The sequence below is a fragment of the Primulina huaijiensis genome, chromosome 7 (assembly GCF_012295235.1).
Source record: "Primulina huaijiensis isolate GDHJ02 chromosome 7, ASM1229523v2, whole genome shotgun sequence".
Lineage (NCBI taxonomy): Eukaryota > Viridiplantae > Streptophyta > Magnoliopsida > Lamiales > Gesneriaceae > Primulina > Primulina huaijiensis.
The window spans coordinates 11,719,769-11,736,842 of record NC_133312.1 but is presented as its reverse complement, the minus strand read 5'-3'; the positions used below and the strand labels follow the sequence as shown (position 1 = coordinate 11,736,842).

The window sequence follows — 17,074 nt, the reverse complement described above, 5'->3', positions numbered from 1 at the left end:
AAAACTAGAGAGGACTTGGGTGAGGAATATTTTGTTTTCTACTAACGTTTTCTTGCAGGTACAAATCTGAAATTAAATGGAGAAGGAGGTAGGAGATAGTTCGAACCCGGGGTTGTCTAAGGTTCAAACAGAGGCGTTGTTTGGGCATTTTAGTAGGATGATGAGGGTCGAGTTGGAGCCATTGCACGAGAGGATGAGTAGGCTTGAAGTCAGTACTAGTGGAGATAAATCTAAGCCTAAAAATATGAGTAGAGGAGAAGAAGAAGATTATGATTTGGGAGGAGATGGGGAGAGACAAAATGAAAATTGGGGAAGGAATGGTAGAGGTAGAGGATTTGGTGGGGGTAGAAGAGAAGCCACACGGGGTAGATACAATGACGGGAATAGGGAGAATGCTAATATGGGTAGTATTAAGATGAAGATTCCTTCGTTCCATGGGAAATCTGACCCGGAGGCATACTTAGAATGGGAAAAGAGGGTAGAGTTTGTGTTTGAATGTCACCACTACTCCGAACAAAAGAAGGTTAGGTTGGCGGTGGTTGAATTTCTAGACTATGCTCTCATTTGGTGGGATCAATTAGTGACCACTAGGAGGAGGTATAATGAGAGACCCATTGAAACTTGGGATGCGATGAAGAGGGTCATGAGGAAGATGTTTGTGCCCAACCACTACTATAGGGAGATGTTTAAGAGGCTACAAACTTTGAGGCAAGGGGTAAGGAGTGTTGAGGACTACTATAAAGAGATGGAGGTAGTCATGATTAGGGCAAATATTGAGAAAGATAGTTAGGCGACGATGGCTCGTTTTCTTTTTGGTTTGAACAGGGAGATTCAAGATCAAGTGGAGCTTCGGCACTACTTGGATCTAGATGAAATGGTGCAAATGGCCATAAAAGTGAAGCAACAACTCAAAAGGCGTGGAGTTGGCCGCACCAATCCAACTGGGGGTTCATCATCTTCATGGCGATCAAATGTGGTGAAACGTGAGGAGAACAAGGCGGTGAACAAGCCCAAATTTGAGACCAAACAAGAGGCGCCTAAACAAGGAGTGCAAGGTAAATCTGAAACTCCTTCTAATCGATCTAGAGATGTTAAATGTTTTAGGTGTCAAGGGTTAGGTCATATTGCTAGTGAATGTCCTAATAAAAGGGTAATGATTCTAAATGACTATGGTGAGTATGAATCTCATAGTGAGGATGATGATGATGATGATGAGATGCATGCATTAGAGGATCTTGACGAGGGTTACGAGGCGGTTGTAGGTGAAGCACTAGTGACTAGGCAAATTATGAGTGCCCAAGTCAAGGAAGAGGAGACTAACCAACGAGAGAACTTGTTCCATACAAGGTGTTTTGTAAATCAAAAAGTTTGCAATCTCATCATAGATGGGGGGAGTTGTACCAATGTAGCAAGTGTTGAGATGGTAGAAAAATTGGGTTTACCTACATTAAAGCATCCTCAACCATATAGGCTTCAATGGTTGAATGATTGTGCGGAGGTGAAAGTTACAAAACAAGTGCTAGTGCCTTTTGCTATTGGGAAGTATGTGGATGAGATCTTGTGTGATGTGGTACCCATGCATGCATGTCATATCTTGTTGGGTAGACCTTGACAATATGATAGGCAGGTGACACATGATGGGTTCAAGAATAGGTACTCCTTTGAATTGAAAAAGGAAAGCATTGTATTACTTCCTTTGTCCACAAAGCAAGTGTTGGAGGACCATTTGAAAAAAAAGACGAGAGATGAGGCCGAAAAAAAGAGTGAACTAAAAAGTGAGATGGCCTTTGAGAATAAAAATGAAATGGCTGAAAAAAAGAGTGATCAAAAGTGTGAGACGGCCATACAAAAGAAAAATGAGAGGAAAGAGGCCAAAAATAAATCATATATGGCCCAAAAAATTGAATTGAAGCAATTGATGCACACCCATTAACCACTTGTGTTGATTCTTTATAAAGAGATCCTCTTTAACACAAGTGATGTGGGGACCCGGGCTCTAACTCAATTCGTTTTGGGATTAATTGGATCTTTATTAGAAAATGTGGGTCAAAAATTTGCTTTTAACATACTACACATACATAAGATTTATTGCATTTCATTAAAAGCGAATACATGTCTTGTTTCATTTATACAATCAAACTAGTGTTTAAAAGTATTAATACATGTCTAAGAAGAAACCACTAGAAATCTTCTTCTACGCCCGTAATCTCCACGCTATCTCGATCTCTCATCTTTGTCTCGACCCTGATCGTGTCCCACCTGTGATCATGCACACATACAGACACAACCACAACCGGATACTCCGGTGAGAACAAATCCCAGTATAAGACATGTATACATCCATGTCATGCAATTCAATACATAATCATAAAACATGCCATCATGAATAAAATTCAATAACCATATGTTCCATAGTCTATGAAACAAGATCAATGCAACATAACTCAAACTCATGTCTTGATTCAAATCGACTCTAACTCTAGGGATCCCAGTGTGAATAAGACGTCACAGTCTGCCACCTACCCTCCCAATCGGGGTGACGGTACGTCTTATTCCTAGACTTCGGTCCGGTCTGTATCGAATGTCTACAATCAGAGGAAATCTGCTCCTATGCGTCGATACCACCAAACATCTAGAAATTTGACAATTCTGCCAATGACTCTCCTATCTTAAATGCTTGAATATAAATCAATAGACAAGGCGTAAACATATAAAAAGATAAACAATCTAGTATGTGATTTTGGGAAACTCAAATCAAGTCTAATTCGAGTTGTATCTTCCCGCATTCACATGAATTATACCTTTCTTGTCGTTTGTAGAAGTCGAAGTCTCGTATTCTTGATATCGAATCTGTCAAATCCAATCTGAAATGACATATATACAATGCACCATATCAATCTCTAACTTCAAGCAATACATATACGGATCAATATTCAATCTCGGTACATTTCGACGTCATAACGACGTAATCTTTCGATACCGGTAATGCCAACAACAAGCTCAACAACTTATAAGCAAGATCATATCACATCTATACAAATATGAATAACCTAACTCATACATAGCTGCAAAAACCGATAATAACATATACTGTATCCGTTCTTCGATCCGGTTGCGAATAAACGTTGCTTATAATTTCAAGAACACATAATCTACCTCAAATCAGAATTTCCCCAACACCAATATCGCAAATCATGCAAGAAATGAATGAAACTTACATCCTTTTGAAGCTTATGGCATGACGAGCATGAATCTATATTCGGATCGAAATTTGGATAGCTAACTCTTGCACAAGCTCAATTCTAAGCTAGGAGAATTCTTGAGGCTTCCATGGACGTTTTCTGAAGTTTCTCTCGGTGCTCAACAGCTGAAATGAAGACTCAGCACATTAAATTGCATGGCTAGGACACTTGTCTAATTTTTCCCAACTCTTAAGCGGCGCTCGGGCGGTCACATAATACCGCTCGGGCGCGAGATGTTCTGTCCGAAAACTTTTAGTGTTATCCCCTGGCGCTCGGGCGGTCACAAACCACCGCTCGGGCGCCAGACTTTCTGTCCGAGAACTTTTCTTGGTAATCATTGGCGCTCGAGCGGTCTCTTTCTACCGCTCAGGCGCCACGACTTCTGTACAAATTTTGGATCTGGAGTTGTACCGACGCCCGGCTTTTCCATTTGAATTCCTACAACCTTAATTCTATCAATTCAGTACCATCTGACCACAGTAATCAAATCTTGGGCATTACATTTCTCCCCCTCTTAGATATAAGTTCGTCCTCGAACTCGCAGGCAATTAATCAAAGCCAGTAAAAGAAGCAATGACAAAAATCTAAACAGGAACTCACATCATCAAATAACTCGGGATATCTATGTCTCATCTCTGATTCTGTCTCCCAAGTGGCTTCTTCAGCGCCATGACGACTCCACTGGACTTTCACCAACAGAATATTCTTCGTTTTGAGCTGTTTCTCTTTTCGATCAAGAATCTGAATTGGCTGCTCAACGTAAGTCAAAGTCTGATCTAGCTCGGCTTCTTCAGGCTGAATGACATGAGAACTATCGGGCATATATCTACGCCACATCGATACATGAAAGACGTCATGTATCCCTGAGAGAGAAGGAGGAAGAGCGAGTCTATACGCACGATCGCCAATCTTTTCAAGAATCTCGTACGGACCGACGTATCGAGGAGACAACTTCCCACGCTTGCCAAATCTGACCACGCCTCTGAAAGGAGAAATCTTCAAGAATACTTTGCCTCCCTGTTCAAACACTAACGGTCTACGTCTGATGTTCGCGTACTTCGCCTGTCTATCTTGTGCTGGCTTCATTCGCTTCTGAATTATCTTTACTTTTTCAGTCATCTCACGAATCATATCAGGCCCAAGTTCTGGTACCTCTGAGATGTCATCCCAGTACAACGGAGATCTGCATTTCTTTCCGTATAAAGCTTCGAACGGTGCCATCTCAATTCTCGTCTGATAGCAGTTGTTGTACGAAAATTCACAAAGAGGTAGTGAATCTTGCCAACTAGTACCAAAATCTAGTACTACAGCTCTCAGCATATCTTCTAAAGTCTGGATAGTCCGCTCTGACTGTCCGTCTGTCTGGGGATGGTAAGCAGTACTTAGGTGCAATGTCGTACCTAAAGCCTGCTGCAAACTGTGCCAGAAATGTGAAGTGAAGTGTGGATCACGATCTGATACGATCGACTTCGGCACACCATGTAGTCTAACCACTTCTCGGACATATATATCGGCCATCTGATCATATCTGTACGTCATCTTGTACGGAATGAAGCATGCGGATTTGGTCAATCTATCTATCACAACCCAAATTGCATCGTAGCCTCTAGATGATCGTGGTAACTTCATGACGAAATCCATGGAAATGTGATCCCATTTCCATTCAGGAATAGATAAACTTTGAAGTAACGCTCCGGGCTTCTTTCTCTCAGCCTTCACCTGTTGGCAATTTAAGCATTTCGACACAAACTCTGCAATGTCTGAATTCATTTGTTTCCACCAGAACTGTGTCTTCAGATCATTGTACATCTTCCTGCCACCAGGATGAATCTTGAACCGACTACAGTGCGCTTCTGACAGTATCTGTTGTTTCAAATCTGAAACATCTGGCACTACAAGACGGTTATTCACATATAAAGCCTGATCACATACCTGATACTCAGAAATATGTCCTGATCTGACCATATCAATCGACTTCTGAACACTCTGATCGTTTCTTTGTGCCTCTTTGATGCAAACAATCAAATCTGGTTCACACTGAATATTGGCAAGTCGCAACGGTCTACTATCTGTATCAAATTCTAATCCAGACAAACAGCAGTCTTCAACTAAATTCGAAAAACCTATCGTCGATAAGGATAGGGAACATACCTTTCGACTCAAAGCATCCGCTGCTGCATTCGACTTCCCTGGATAATACTTGATCTCGCAATCAAAGTCTTTCAGCAGATCAAGCCATCGTCGCTATCTCATATTCAATTCTGACTGAGAAAATAGATATTTCAAGCTCTTGTGATCAGAGTAGATCTCAAATTTTTTGCCATACAGATAGTGTCGCCATATCTTCAGTGCAAACACGATAGCCGCCAATTCCAGATCGTGAATTGGGTATCGAGTCTCGTGTGGCTTCAACCGTCTCGAAGCATAGGCAATAACATGCTGTCGCTGCATAAGAACACATCCTAACCCTCTGTTCGATGCATCACAATATACAACGAAATCACATGTACCTGAAGGTATCGTCAGCACTGGAGCACTGGTTAGTCGTTTCTTCAACTCTAAGAAGCTAGACTCACAATCTTCAGACCACACAAATGGAGTATTCTTCTGTGTCAACTGGGTAATCGGTTTCGCAATACTGGAGAAATCCTTAATAAATCGTCGATAGTATCCTGCTAAACCCATGAAACTGCGTATCTCTGGCACAGAAGTCGGTCTCGGCCAACTGATCACAGCTTCAACTTTACTCGGATCAACAGAAATACCGTCTCCAGATATGATATGACCCAAGAAGACAACCTGTCTCAGCCAAAACTCACACTTTGACAATTTAGCATACATTTGCTCATTTCTTAACGTCTGCAACACAATTCTCAAATGTTGAGCATGATCAGTCTCATTTCTCGAATAAACCTAAATATCATCTATAAAAACAATCACAAACTCATCCAGATACCTCTGAAAGACACGGGTCATCAATCTCATAAACACAGCTGGTGCATTCGTTAAACCAAAAGGCATGACAATATGCTCGAAATGTCCATACCTGGTTCGGAATGCAGTCTTCGGTATATCCGAATCTCTGACTCGCAGCCGATGATATCCAGATCGCAAGTCGATCCTGGAATAGACAGAGGATCCCTGCAACTGATCAAACAAATCGTCGATGCGAGGCAATGGGTACTTGTTCTTTACTGTTGCCTTGTTCAGTTGCCGGTAATCGATACACAATCTCATCGAACCGTCTTTCTTTCGCACGAATAGCACTGGTGCGCCCCAAGGATATACACTCGGTCTGATATATCCCTTGGCAAGTAAATCTTCAAGATGTTCTTTCAATTCTTTCAACTCTATCGGTGCCATTCTATAAGGAGCTCTAGAAATAGGAACTGTAGTTGGTACTAGATCAATGATGAAATCTACCTCTCGAACTGGAGGTAACCCTGGAATCTCGTCTGGGAATACATCAGTAAACTCGCAAACCACTGGCAGATCTGCCAATGCTGGGCTCGATTTCAGTAGATCTACTGAATATACAAGGAACCCCTCTGCTCCTTTTTGCAACAATCTACTCATAGTCAGAGTAGATACTAAGGGAATCCGAGATTTGGAACCCTTACCGTAGAATTTCCATTCGTTAGCCATCTCTGGTCTGAATCTAACAATCTTCTGGAAACAATCTACTGTGGCTCGGTACTAGGTTAACATATCGATACCAATAATGCAATCAAAATCAGATAACCCAAGTACAATACAGTCTAAATCTATCTCATGCCCATCATACTGGAGTAAACATGATCTAACAGATGTCACTGATATCAACCCTGTCCCCAAAGGAGAAGAGATAGACACTACAGTAGACAATGACTCAATAGGCAATGCATATGTCAATGCAAAACGTTCTGATATGAATGTATGAGATGCACCTGCATCTATCAAAACATAAGCAGGATAACCGCAAAGAAAACAATTACCTGCAATCACATCATCTGGCGCATCTTGGGCCTGCTCTTCTGTCAGTGCAAACACCTGAGCCTGCTGTCTGGAAGGCTGGCTCACAGTCTGGCTACCTTTGGCTTGGGGCTGGGTCCGTGTAGGGGTCGGCAGAAAGGAGTGAACAGATGAGACTTGCCTCTCAGGCTGAGCTACTGACCCAGATGCTCATACACTCTGAGCTTGCTGTACCCTTTTCTGTGGACAAACCCTGGCGAAGTGGCCCTGTTGTCTGCAAATGTTGCAGCGGCCCATCACGCCCTGACACTGCTCGGTGGCATGTCTACCTCCACAAGAACTACAGTAAACACATGTATACTCTAAGCTCTGGCCAGGACCTCTCTGTCGTGACCCACTGGAGCTCGACGAACTGCTCCCTGATCTCTTAAACTGTCTACCTCTCGCTTTCAGAAAATCTTTCTTGCCACTACTACTGCTTCCACTATCAAATCGAGAAGGAGGTGGTGAAAACTGGGTGGCGGGCTGTGGTGGTCTCTAACTCTGAGCACTATATGAAGCTCCTTGCTGTCGAATCAATCCAGCCTCGGCTCCTTTCGCTCTGTTCAGTGCATCAGAAAAAGTGTTGGGTCGTCCCGTGTTCACCAAAGTAAAGACGTCAGGGTTTAAGCCATTGATGAACTGATCAGCGACCGCTTCATCACTTCCTGCTACATGTGGCGCAAATCGGAGCAAGGAAGAAAACTTGGCAACATATTCTTCAATGTTCCACTGCCCCTGTCGTAAGTTTGCAAATTCTGCCCCTTTGTCTTTTCGATACGACACTGGAAAGAAACGTTGATAAAACTCATCTTTAAATACCTTCCAAGTAATATCGATACCTCGATGCTCCAATGCTCTTTTCGTGGTAAGCCACCAACTCTTCGCCACTTCTTGCAACTGATGTCCTATTAATTTTACTCTTCTTTCATCTGTATAAGCAAGAGATTCAAACAGCATCTCTATATCGTCTAGCTAACTCTCACAATCCACTGCAGTCTCAGTACCCTTCAAGGTCGGAGGATGAAATGACTGAAACCTCTTCAATAAAGTCTCCATCGGTGTTGCAGTAACGTCCATCTGAGTACCTGACGTACTACCTTGTTCTGGCACTTGACCTGCGGCTGGTTGTGGTATTCTTCGAGGAGGCATATCTAATTATCAAACGGATTAGTACACAATCTATACAATCTGTCTCAGCCCTCCTCTGATCATATATCTCTGATCCAAAATCGGTTCTGATTCAGTCTTTGCAATTAGATGCTGAAATCGACTCAGATAACAATACAACATATAATATTGAAAGCAATAAATCATGCTAACACACAAAAGCAAGGAAGAAGGCTCATCTACCCCGCTCAATCTCTTCTATTTCAATCTAAAGGATCTATCGCTCTGATACCACCTGTTGTGGGGACCCGGGCTCTAACTCAATTCTTTTTGGGATTAATTGGATCTTTGTTAGAAAATGTGGGTCAAAATTTTGCTTTTAACAAACTACACATACATAAGATTTATTGCATTTCATTAAAAGCAAATACATGTCTTGTTTCATTTATACAATCAAACTAGTGTTTAAAAGTATTAATACATGTCTAAGAAGAAACCACTAGAAATCTTCTTCTACGCCCGTAATCTCCACGCTATCTCGATCTCTCATCTTTGTCTCGACCCTGATCCTGTCCCACCTGTGATCATGCACACATACAGACACAACCACAGCCGGATACTCCGGTGAGAACAAATCCCAGTATAAGACATGTATACATGCATGTCATGCAATTCAATACATAATCATAAAACATGCCATCATGAATAAAATTCAATAACCATATGTTCCATAGTCTATGAAACAAGATCAATGCAACATAACTCAAACTCATGTCTTGATTCAAATCGACTCTAACTCTAGGGATCCCAGTGTGAATAAGACGTCACAGTCTGCCACCTACCCTCCCAATCGGGGTGACGGTACGTCTTATTCCTAGACTTCGGTCCGGTCTGTATCGAATGTCTACAATCAGAGGAAATCTGCTCCTATGCGTCGATACCACCAAACATCTAGAAATTTGACAATTCTGCCAATGACTCTCCTATCTTAAATGCTTGAATATAAATCAATAGACAAGGCGTAAACATATAAAAAGATAAACAATCTAGTATGTGATTTTGGGAAACTCAAATCAAGTCTAATTCGAGTTGTATCTTCCCGCATTCACATGAATTATACCTTTCTTGTCGTTTGTAGAAGTCGAAGTCTCGTATTCTTGATATCGAATCTGTCAAATCCAATCTGAAATGACATATATACAATGCACCATATCAATCTCTAACTTCAAGCAATACATATACGGATCAATATTCAATCTCGGTACATTTCGACGTCATAACGACGTAATCTTTCGATACCGGTAATGCCAACAACAAGCTCAACAACTTATAAGCAAGATCATATCACATCTATACAAATATGAATAACCTAACTCATACATAGCTGCAAAAACCGATAATAACATATACTGTATCCGTTCTTCGATCCGGTTGCGAATAAACGTTGCTTATAATTTCAAGAACACATAATCTACCTCAAATCAGAATTTCCCCAACACCAATATCGCAAATCATGCAAGAAATGAATGAAACTTACATCCTTTTGAAGCTTATGGCATGACGAGCATGAAACTATATTCGGATCGAAATTTGGATAGCTAACTCTTGTACAAGCTCAATTCTAAGCTAGGAGAATTCTTGAGGCTTCCATGGACGTTTTCTGAAGTTTCTCTCGGTGCTCAACAGCTGAAATGAAGACTCAGCACGTTAAATTGCATGGTTAGGACACTTGTCTAATTTTTCCCAACTCTTAAGCGGCGCTCGGGCGGTCACATAATACCGCTCGGGCGCGAGATGTTCTGTCCGAAAACTTTTAGTGTTATCCCTTGGCGCTCGGGCGGTCACAAACCACCGCTCGGGCGCCAGACTTTCTGTCCGAGAACTTTTCTTGGTAATCATTGGCGCTCGAGCGGTCTCTTTCTACCGCTCAGGCACCACGACTTCTGTACAAATTTTTGATCTTGAGTTGTACCGACGCCCGGCTTTTCCATTTGAATTCCTACAACCTTAATTCTATCAATTCAGTACCATCTGACCACAGTAATCAAATCTCGGGCATTACAAGTGATATAGCCGGGACCCTTCCGAGCATTGTTGTTTCACTTTTGCAGGAATTTGATGATATATTTCCGGAGGAACTCCCTCAAGGGCTACCACCATTGAGGGGTATTGAGCACCAAATTGATTTTGTACCCGGGAGTGCATTGCCAAACTGTCCAGCATATAGGAGCAATCCGGAGGAGACCAAGGAGCTTCAATGACAGGTAAGTGAGTTGTTAGATAAGGGTTTTGTGCGTGAGTCCATGTCTCTTTGTGCTGTGCCTGTGTTATTAGTTCCTAAGAAAGATGGCTCATGGCGTATGTGTGTGGATTGTAGGGCAATCAATAACATAACCATTAAGTATAGGCATCCCATACCTAGACTAGATGATATGTTAGATGAATTGCATGGTGTCTTTAGTAAAATTGACTTGAAAAGTGGTTATCACCAAATAAGAATGAGAGAAGGTGATGAGTGGAAAACTGCTTTTAAAACCAAATACGGGTTATATGAGTGGATGGTCATGCCTTTTGGCTTAACTAACGCTCCTAGCACCTTTATGAGGTTAATGAATCATGTTTTGCGTGCACACATAGGAAAGTTTGTTGTTTATTTTGATGATATCCTAGTGTATAGCAAAAACTTGGATGAGCATGTTAATCACTTGAGACTTGTACTAATCACACTAAGGGCTGAGAATTTATATGCTAACTTAAAGAAATGTGATTTTTGTACGAGCAAACTTGTCTTTCTGGGTTTTGTGGTAAGTTCACAGGGTATACAAGTTGATGAAGACAAGGTAAGTGCCATTCGAGATTGGCCAACGCCTACTACTGTTGGTCAAGTTCGAAGTTTTCATGGTCTTGCAAGCTTTTATAGGAGGTTTGTAAAAGATTTTAGCACACTGGCAGCACCAATGACGGCGGTGATCAAGAAGAACGTTCCATTCCATTGGGGCGAGGAGCAAGAGAAGTCTTTTAATCTTATTAAGCAAAAGTTAATTAATGCTCCTTTACTTGTTTTACCTGATTTTGCTAATACCTTTGAAATTGAATGTGATGCTTCAGGTGTAGGTATTGGTGGAGTCTTGATGCAAGGAGGTCGACCGGTGGCATACTTTAGCGAGAAACTCAATGGAGCCGCCCTGAACTATCCCACGTATGATAAGGAGTTCTACGCACTTGTGAGGACTCTAGAGACGTGGCAGCACTACTTGAGACCTAAGGAGTTTGTGATTCATACGGATCATGAATCCCTAAAGCACCTTAAGGGGCAACAAAAGCTGAACAAGCGGCATGCCAAGTGGGTGGCATTCATAGAGACATTCCCCTATATAATCAAGTACAAACAAGGTAAGGAGAATGTAGTGGCCGACGCACTATCACGGAGGTACGTACTAATCTCTACCTTAGAGTCTAAAATTTTGGGGTTTGAGCATGTGAAAGAGTTGTATGTGCTGGATGAGGATTTTAAGAGTGTGTTTGAAACTTGTATGCATGGACCACATGAAAAATTCTATTTGCATCATGGTTTCTTATTTAGAGAAGATAGGTTGTGCATTCCTAAATCTTCAGTTCGTGAATTACTTGTTAGGGAGGCACATGGGGGTGGCTTGATGGGGCATTTTGGTGTGGCTAAAACTTTAAGTGCATTGCATGAACATTTCTATTGGCCACATACGAAACGTGATGTTGAGCGTGTTTGTGAAAAGTGCATAACTTGTAGACAAGCTACGTCTAGGACACAACCACATGGATTGTATACACCACTTCCCGTCCCTAGTGAACCTTGGGTTGATATTTCTATGGACTTTGTTTTGGGTTTGCCTAGGACAAAGAAGGGGAGGGACTCTATATTTGTTGTTGTGGATAGATTTTCTAAAATGGCACATTTTTATTGCTTGTCATAAAACTGAAGATGCATCTAACATTGCGAATTTGTTCTTTAGAGAAGTCGTTAGGTTGCATGGCATGCCTAGGACTATTGTTTCTGATCGTGATGTTAAATTCTTAAGTTACTTTTGGAAAACATTGTGGGCTAAACTTGGCACAAAATTGTTGTTTTCTACTACGTGTCATCCTCAAACGGATGGAAAAATTGAGGTTGTTAATAGAACGTTTGGAACACTTTTGCGTGCTATTCTTAAAAATAACTTAAAGAATTGGGAAGAATGTTTACCATTTGTTGAGTTTGCTTATAATCGTTGCGTGCATTCTACTACCAATTATTCGCCGTTTGAACTTGTTTATTGTTTTAATCCTTTGACTCCGTTGGATTTGATGTCTTTACCTGTGAGTGAAAGGTTAAACATGGACGGCAAGAAGAAAGCTGAATTTGTTAGGAGTTTGCATGAAAAGGCCAAGGCCAACATTGAGAAGAAGAATGAGCAATACACCAAGCAAGCCAACAAGGGGAAGAAAAAAGTGGTGTTTGAAAAGGGTGATTGGGTGTGGCTACACTTGAGGAAGGAAAGGTTTCCTGAGAAACGACGTTCCAAGCCACTACCGAGGGGTGATGGGCCATTTCAAGTCCTCGAAAGGATCAATGACAATGCCTACAAACTTGATCTACCAGGTGAGTATAACGTTAGTTCTACTTTTAATGTTAGTGATCTTTCTTTGTTTGATGTAGGTGATGAACAAGATTTGAGGACAAATCCTTTTCAAGTAGGGGAGGATGATGCGAACACGGGTGGTCAAGCAAGGAAAGCGTGGGATCCTTTAGAGTTGCCGGAGGGACCAATCACGAGAGAACGGCTAAAGAAATTCAAAGAGGCACTACAAGGGCTTATGAGCAATAAAGAAGGACTTACAAGCAAGGTGCAGAGTGCTGAAGGGTTCGTGAAGCATGGGATTAAGTTTGGGAGTCATAAGAACACCATTCAAGTGATGAACGAAGAAAACATCCAGAATGACCCGCGCCCGAGCGGTAAAATACTACCGCTCGAGCGCCAAATGTACTGACCAAGAGGTGATTTCCAGAACACTCGGCGCTCGAGCGGTCATTTTCTACCGCCCGAGCGCGAATAGCCAGAAGACCTGGCGCTCGAGCGGTCAAATTCTACCGCCCGAGCGCGCCTGCTGCGAGAAGAAAATCTAGTTTCCTTGTTAAGAATCCTAATTATCTTGGTAACTTGATTTTTGAGCATCTTTTAGATTGGTACACAATATTATGGACGAAAATTTGAACATTATAGAGATTATTATTGAGTTTATCAAATTTTTTGAGTTTTCTCTCAACTTTTCAAGGCTTTAGCTTTGTTTTCAAAAACCAAACTTATCAAAGTTTTAACTTTGTGGCGATTGTCGATCGTGTCTTGCGCGGATTGTCAAAGACGAGTTCTTTGAAGGTTCGATTGTTTCTTTTGTGATTGTTTATTACTAAACCGCGTCGTTTAGGGGTGAATATCACGTAATTGCTTGAATCAAAAGATCGGGATATCGTAACAACGATCCTTGTTCGTTATAGAATTGAGGACGCGATTCATATTTAATCGCGTTTGCTTTTCATCGTACGAGGATTCATATCACATAGATTTGAGAATGCTGAAATATTGCATGGATCAAATTTAAATTTTAGTGATTATGATTTTTCAAAAGTGGTCAAATTGATTATTCTTTGTTATGACAATGAATTGCATGCATTATACTCAAATCTTTGTGATGTGTTAAATGATTACATGGATAGTATATCTAGTGTGTTCTATTTGCATGATTCATACTTTTTTGATGATGATTTGGGAAAGAGCATGAAGGGATATAAGAATTTTTATGTTTATAATGAATACAATTTTAAGAAGAATAAATTCTTCGTTCTTTATTCATTGCATGAATTATCTGATGGTGAGGCCTATTGTGGTGGTTTATCTTTGATAAGACGCATTAGTATATGTGTTGGTTGCATATGAAGAGATATGTCAAGTGATGTAGTGAAAGGTGGCTTGGATATAGAGAAAGTGCATCTGAGCTTCATTTATATGATTTACATGATGTATATTTATGGGGGGATGGTTTTGAGAGATTGATGGTTGGATATGTTAATTGCCACATTCGTGATGAATATATGTTTAAAAATATTAAATTTTTCATTCTATATTCATTGTATGAGATACATGATATTGAAGAGTATTGCAGTGGTGTGATCATCGACATAATGCATGATTATATGCGTTTGCTGCATATGAAGCGACATGTTGAGTGTGATTGTGATACATGCATTGCATATGGGAGAATGACATGTCGACTGTATTCCTATGTCATGCTTCAATTATATCTTATTCCTAGTGAACTATGGGTGTGCCCTTGTGTGGAAATTTTTGTGTTGTTAACTAGGTCTAAGAAGGGGAGAAACTTAATTTTTGTGATACTTAATAATATTTTGTCATTTGGTGTCATTTATTATTTGGTGTGTGTTGAGGTTGATGAGTTTATAGGAAAGGCAACGGTGATGATGGGATTTCTAGTGCTGATGGAGCAAGCGAACGTTAGCACCGACAAACTTGAGCTGAAAGGTAAGCATGTTGATATTTTAATTTTTTTTTATTACTGGCGTGCTTCATATTTGCGTAGGTAGACAAGATTTGAGGACAAATCTTTTTGAAGAAAGGGAGTATGATATAAATCTGGCCGGGATCGGTGTTCAAAGGATTGGAAGAATCGTTGTGCGAGTGTTAGACGAAGTGGGAGACAGAAGCTTCTGCGCCCGAGCGGTCAAATCCTACCGCTCGAGCGCCGAAGTCACTGTCCAGAACGTGAATTCCAGAAGCGTCGGCGCCCGAGCGGTAACATTTTACCCCCCGAGCGCGAACTGTCCAGAAGAGCCCGCGCTCGAGCGCCGCCCAGCCGCGAGAAAATATTAACTTTCCTATTTTTGAGTCCTAATTGTTTTGTTAATTAGATTTTCGTATCTGTTTGACTTTGTAACAATATATGGACGGAAATTCATCATTGTAAAGACTTTTGAATAATTATATTGAGTTTTAATAATATTGATAGATTTTTTCTCACAATTTCAAAGCATGACTTTGTATACACATTTGTGTGTTTCTCAAATCAAACTTATCAAAGTTTAATACTGTGTGGCGTTTGTCGATTGTTATTCACTCGGATTGTCAAAGACGAGTTCTTCGAAGGTTCGCTTGAGATCGATTGTTTATCTCGTTAATATTTGTTGCTAATTTCTTCGTAATTTAGAGGTGAATATTACAACCTTACTTGTTCAAAAGGATCGGGACAACATAACAGTTTCTTTGTTTTATCGAATCGAGGCGTGACTCCATTTTTGAGCGCGTTTGCTTTTCGTGGTTCGAAGGATCACATCAGTTCTCGTTACCTTGTTTGTGCTTGATTATGTAGGGGAATGTCTCTATGAATGCCACCCACTTGGCATGCCGCTTGTTCAGATTTTGTTGTCCCTTAAGGTGCTTTAGGTACTCATGATCCATATGAATCACAAACTCCTTAGGCCTCAAGTAGTTCTGCCACGTCTCTAAAGTCCTCACAAGCACGTTAAACTCCTTGTCATACGTGGGATAGTTCAGGGCTTCTCCATTGAGTTTCTCGCTAAAGTACGCCACCGGCCGTCCTCCTTGCATTAACACTCAACCAATACCCACACCTGAAGCATCACATTCAATTTCAAAAGTGTTAGAAAAATCATGTAAAACAAGTAAAAGAGCATTAATTAATTTTTGCTTGATAATATTAAAGGACTTCTCTTACTCCTTGCCCCAACGGAATGGACGTTCTTCTTGATTACCGCTGTCATCGATGCTGCCAGTGTGCTAAAATCCTTTACAAACCTCCTATAGAAGCTGGCAAGACCATGAAAGCTTCGGACTTGACCAACAGTAGTAGGCGCTGGCCAATCTCGAATAGCACTTACCTTGTCCTCATCCACTTGTATCCCCTATGAACTTAACACAAAACCAAGATAGACAAGTTTGTTTCTACAAAAATCACTTTTCTTCAAGTTAGCATGTAATGCCCAAGAATTGTAGGTTAATAAGATGAGATTATGAAGTATTGCATGGAAAGGACACCGCCCCCGCGCCCTATATTCTACCGCACCCGCGGTTGTAACTCATGAAACGTGAAGAATTACAGTAGGGTCACCGCACCCGCGGTCCAAGACATACCGCACCCGCGGTCGTCGATTTTGAAATATCGAAGGATTGCCGTAGCTCGAGCGCACCCGCGGTGCTCTGTGCGAGAAATCTTCCTTTACTTCTCAAGTTGACACATGGCATGATATATATAGACTTAGTGCTGGTTCATCTCTTCCTCATTCAGCAGACCAGCAACGAGAGCTCCCAAGCTTTTCCTCTTTTCTTCAACATTTGGTGGTGACAAATCCGTTTAACCAAATTTCGATCCGAGACTAGATTTGTGCTCCTCTCTTCAATAGCTTCGTAAGGATGCAAGTCTTGTTTATTTCCTACCTGAAGTTAAGTTTAGATGTTGGGGGAATTTGATATGATTGAGATTATGTGTTCTTATGATTATGGTGATAGTATATTTGAAACCGGATCGAAGTAATGATACCGTATGCGATTAGTACGATTTTCCAGTATATATGTGTATGAAATTATGCAGATTTTCAGAGTTCGAAATGTTTATGATATTGATTATGATTTGTGATTTAGTATCGATTGTTGTTGAGTTGATCGGTATCGCAAGATTACGCCGTTATG

General features: G+C 41.0%; 1 pseudogene; it reads left to right on the top strand.

Moving 5' to 3' along the window:
• The first annotated feature begins 400 nt into the window (after positions 1 to 400).
• The window catches only part of LOC140981605 (uncharacterized), a 38,944-nt pseudogene continuing 22,270 nt past the window's right edge, over positions 401 to 17,074 (top strand).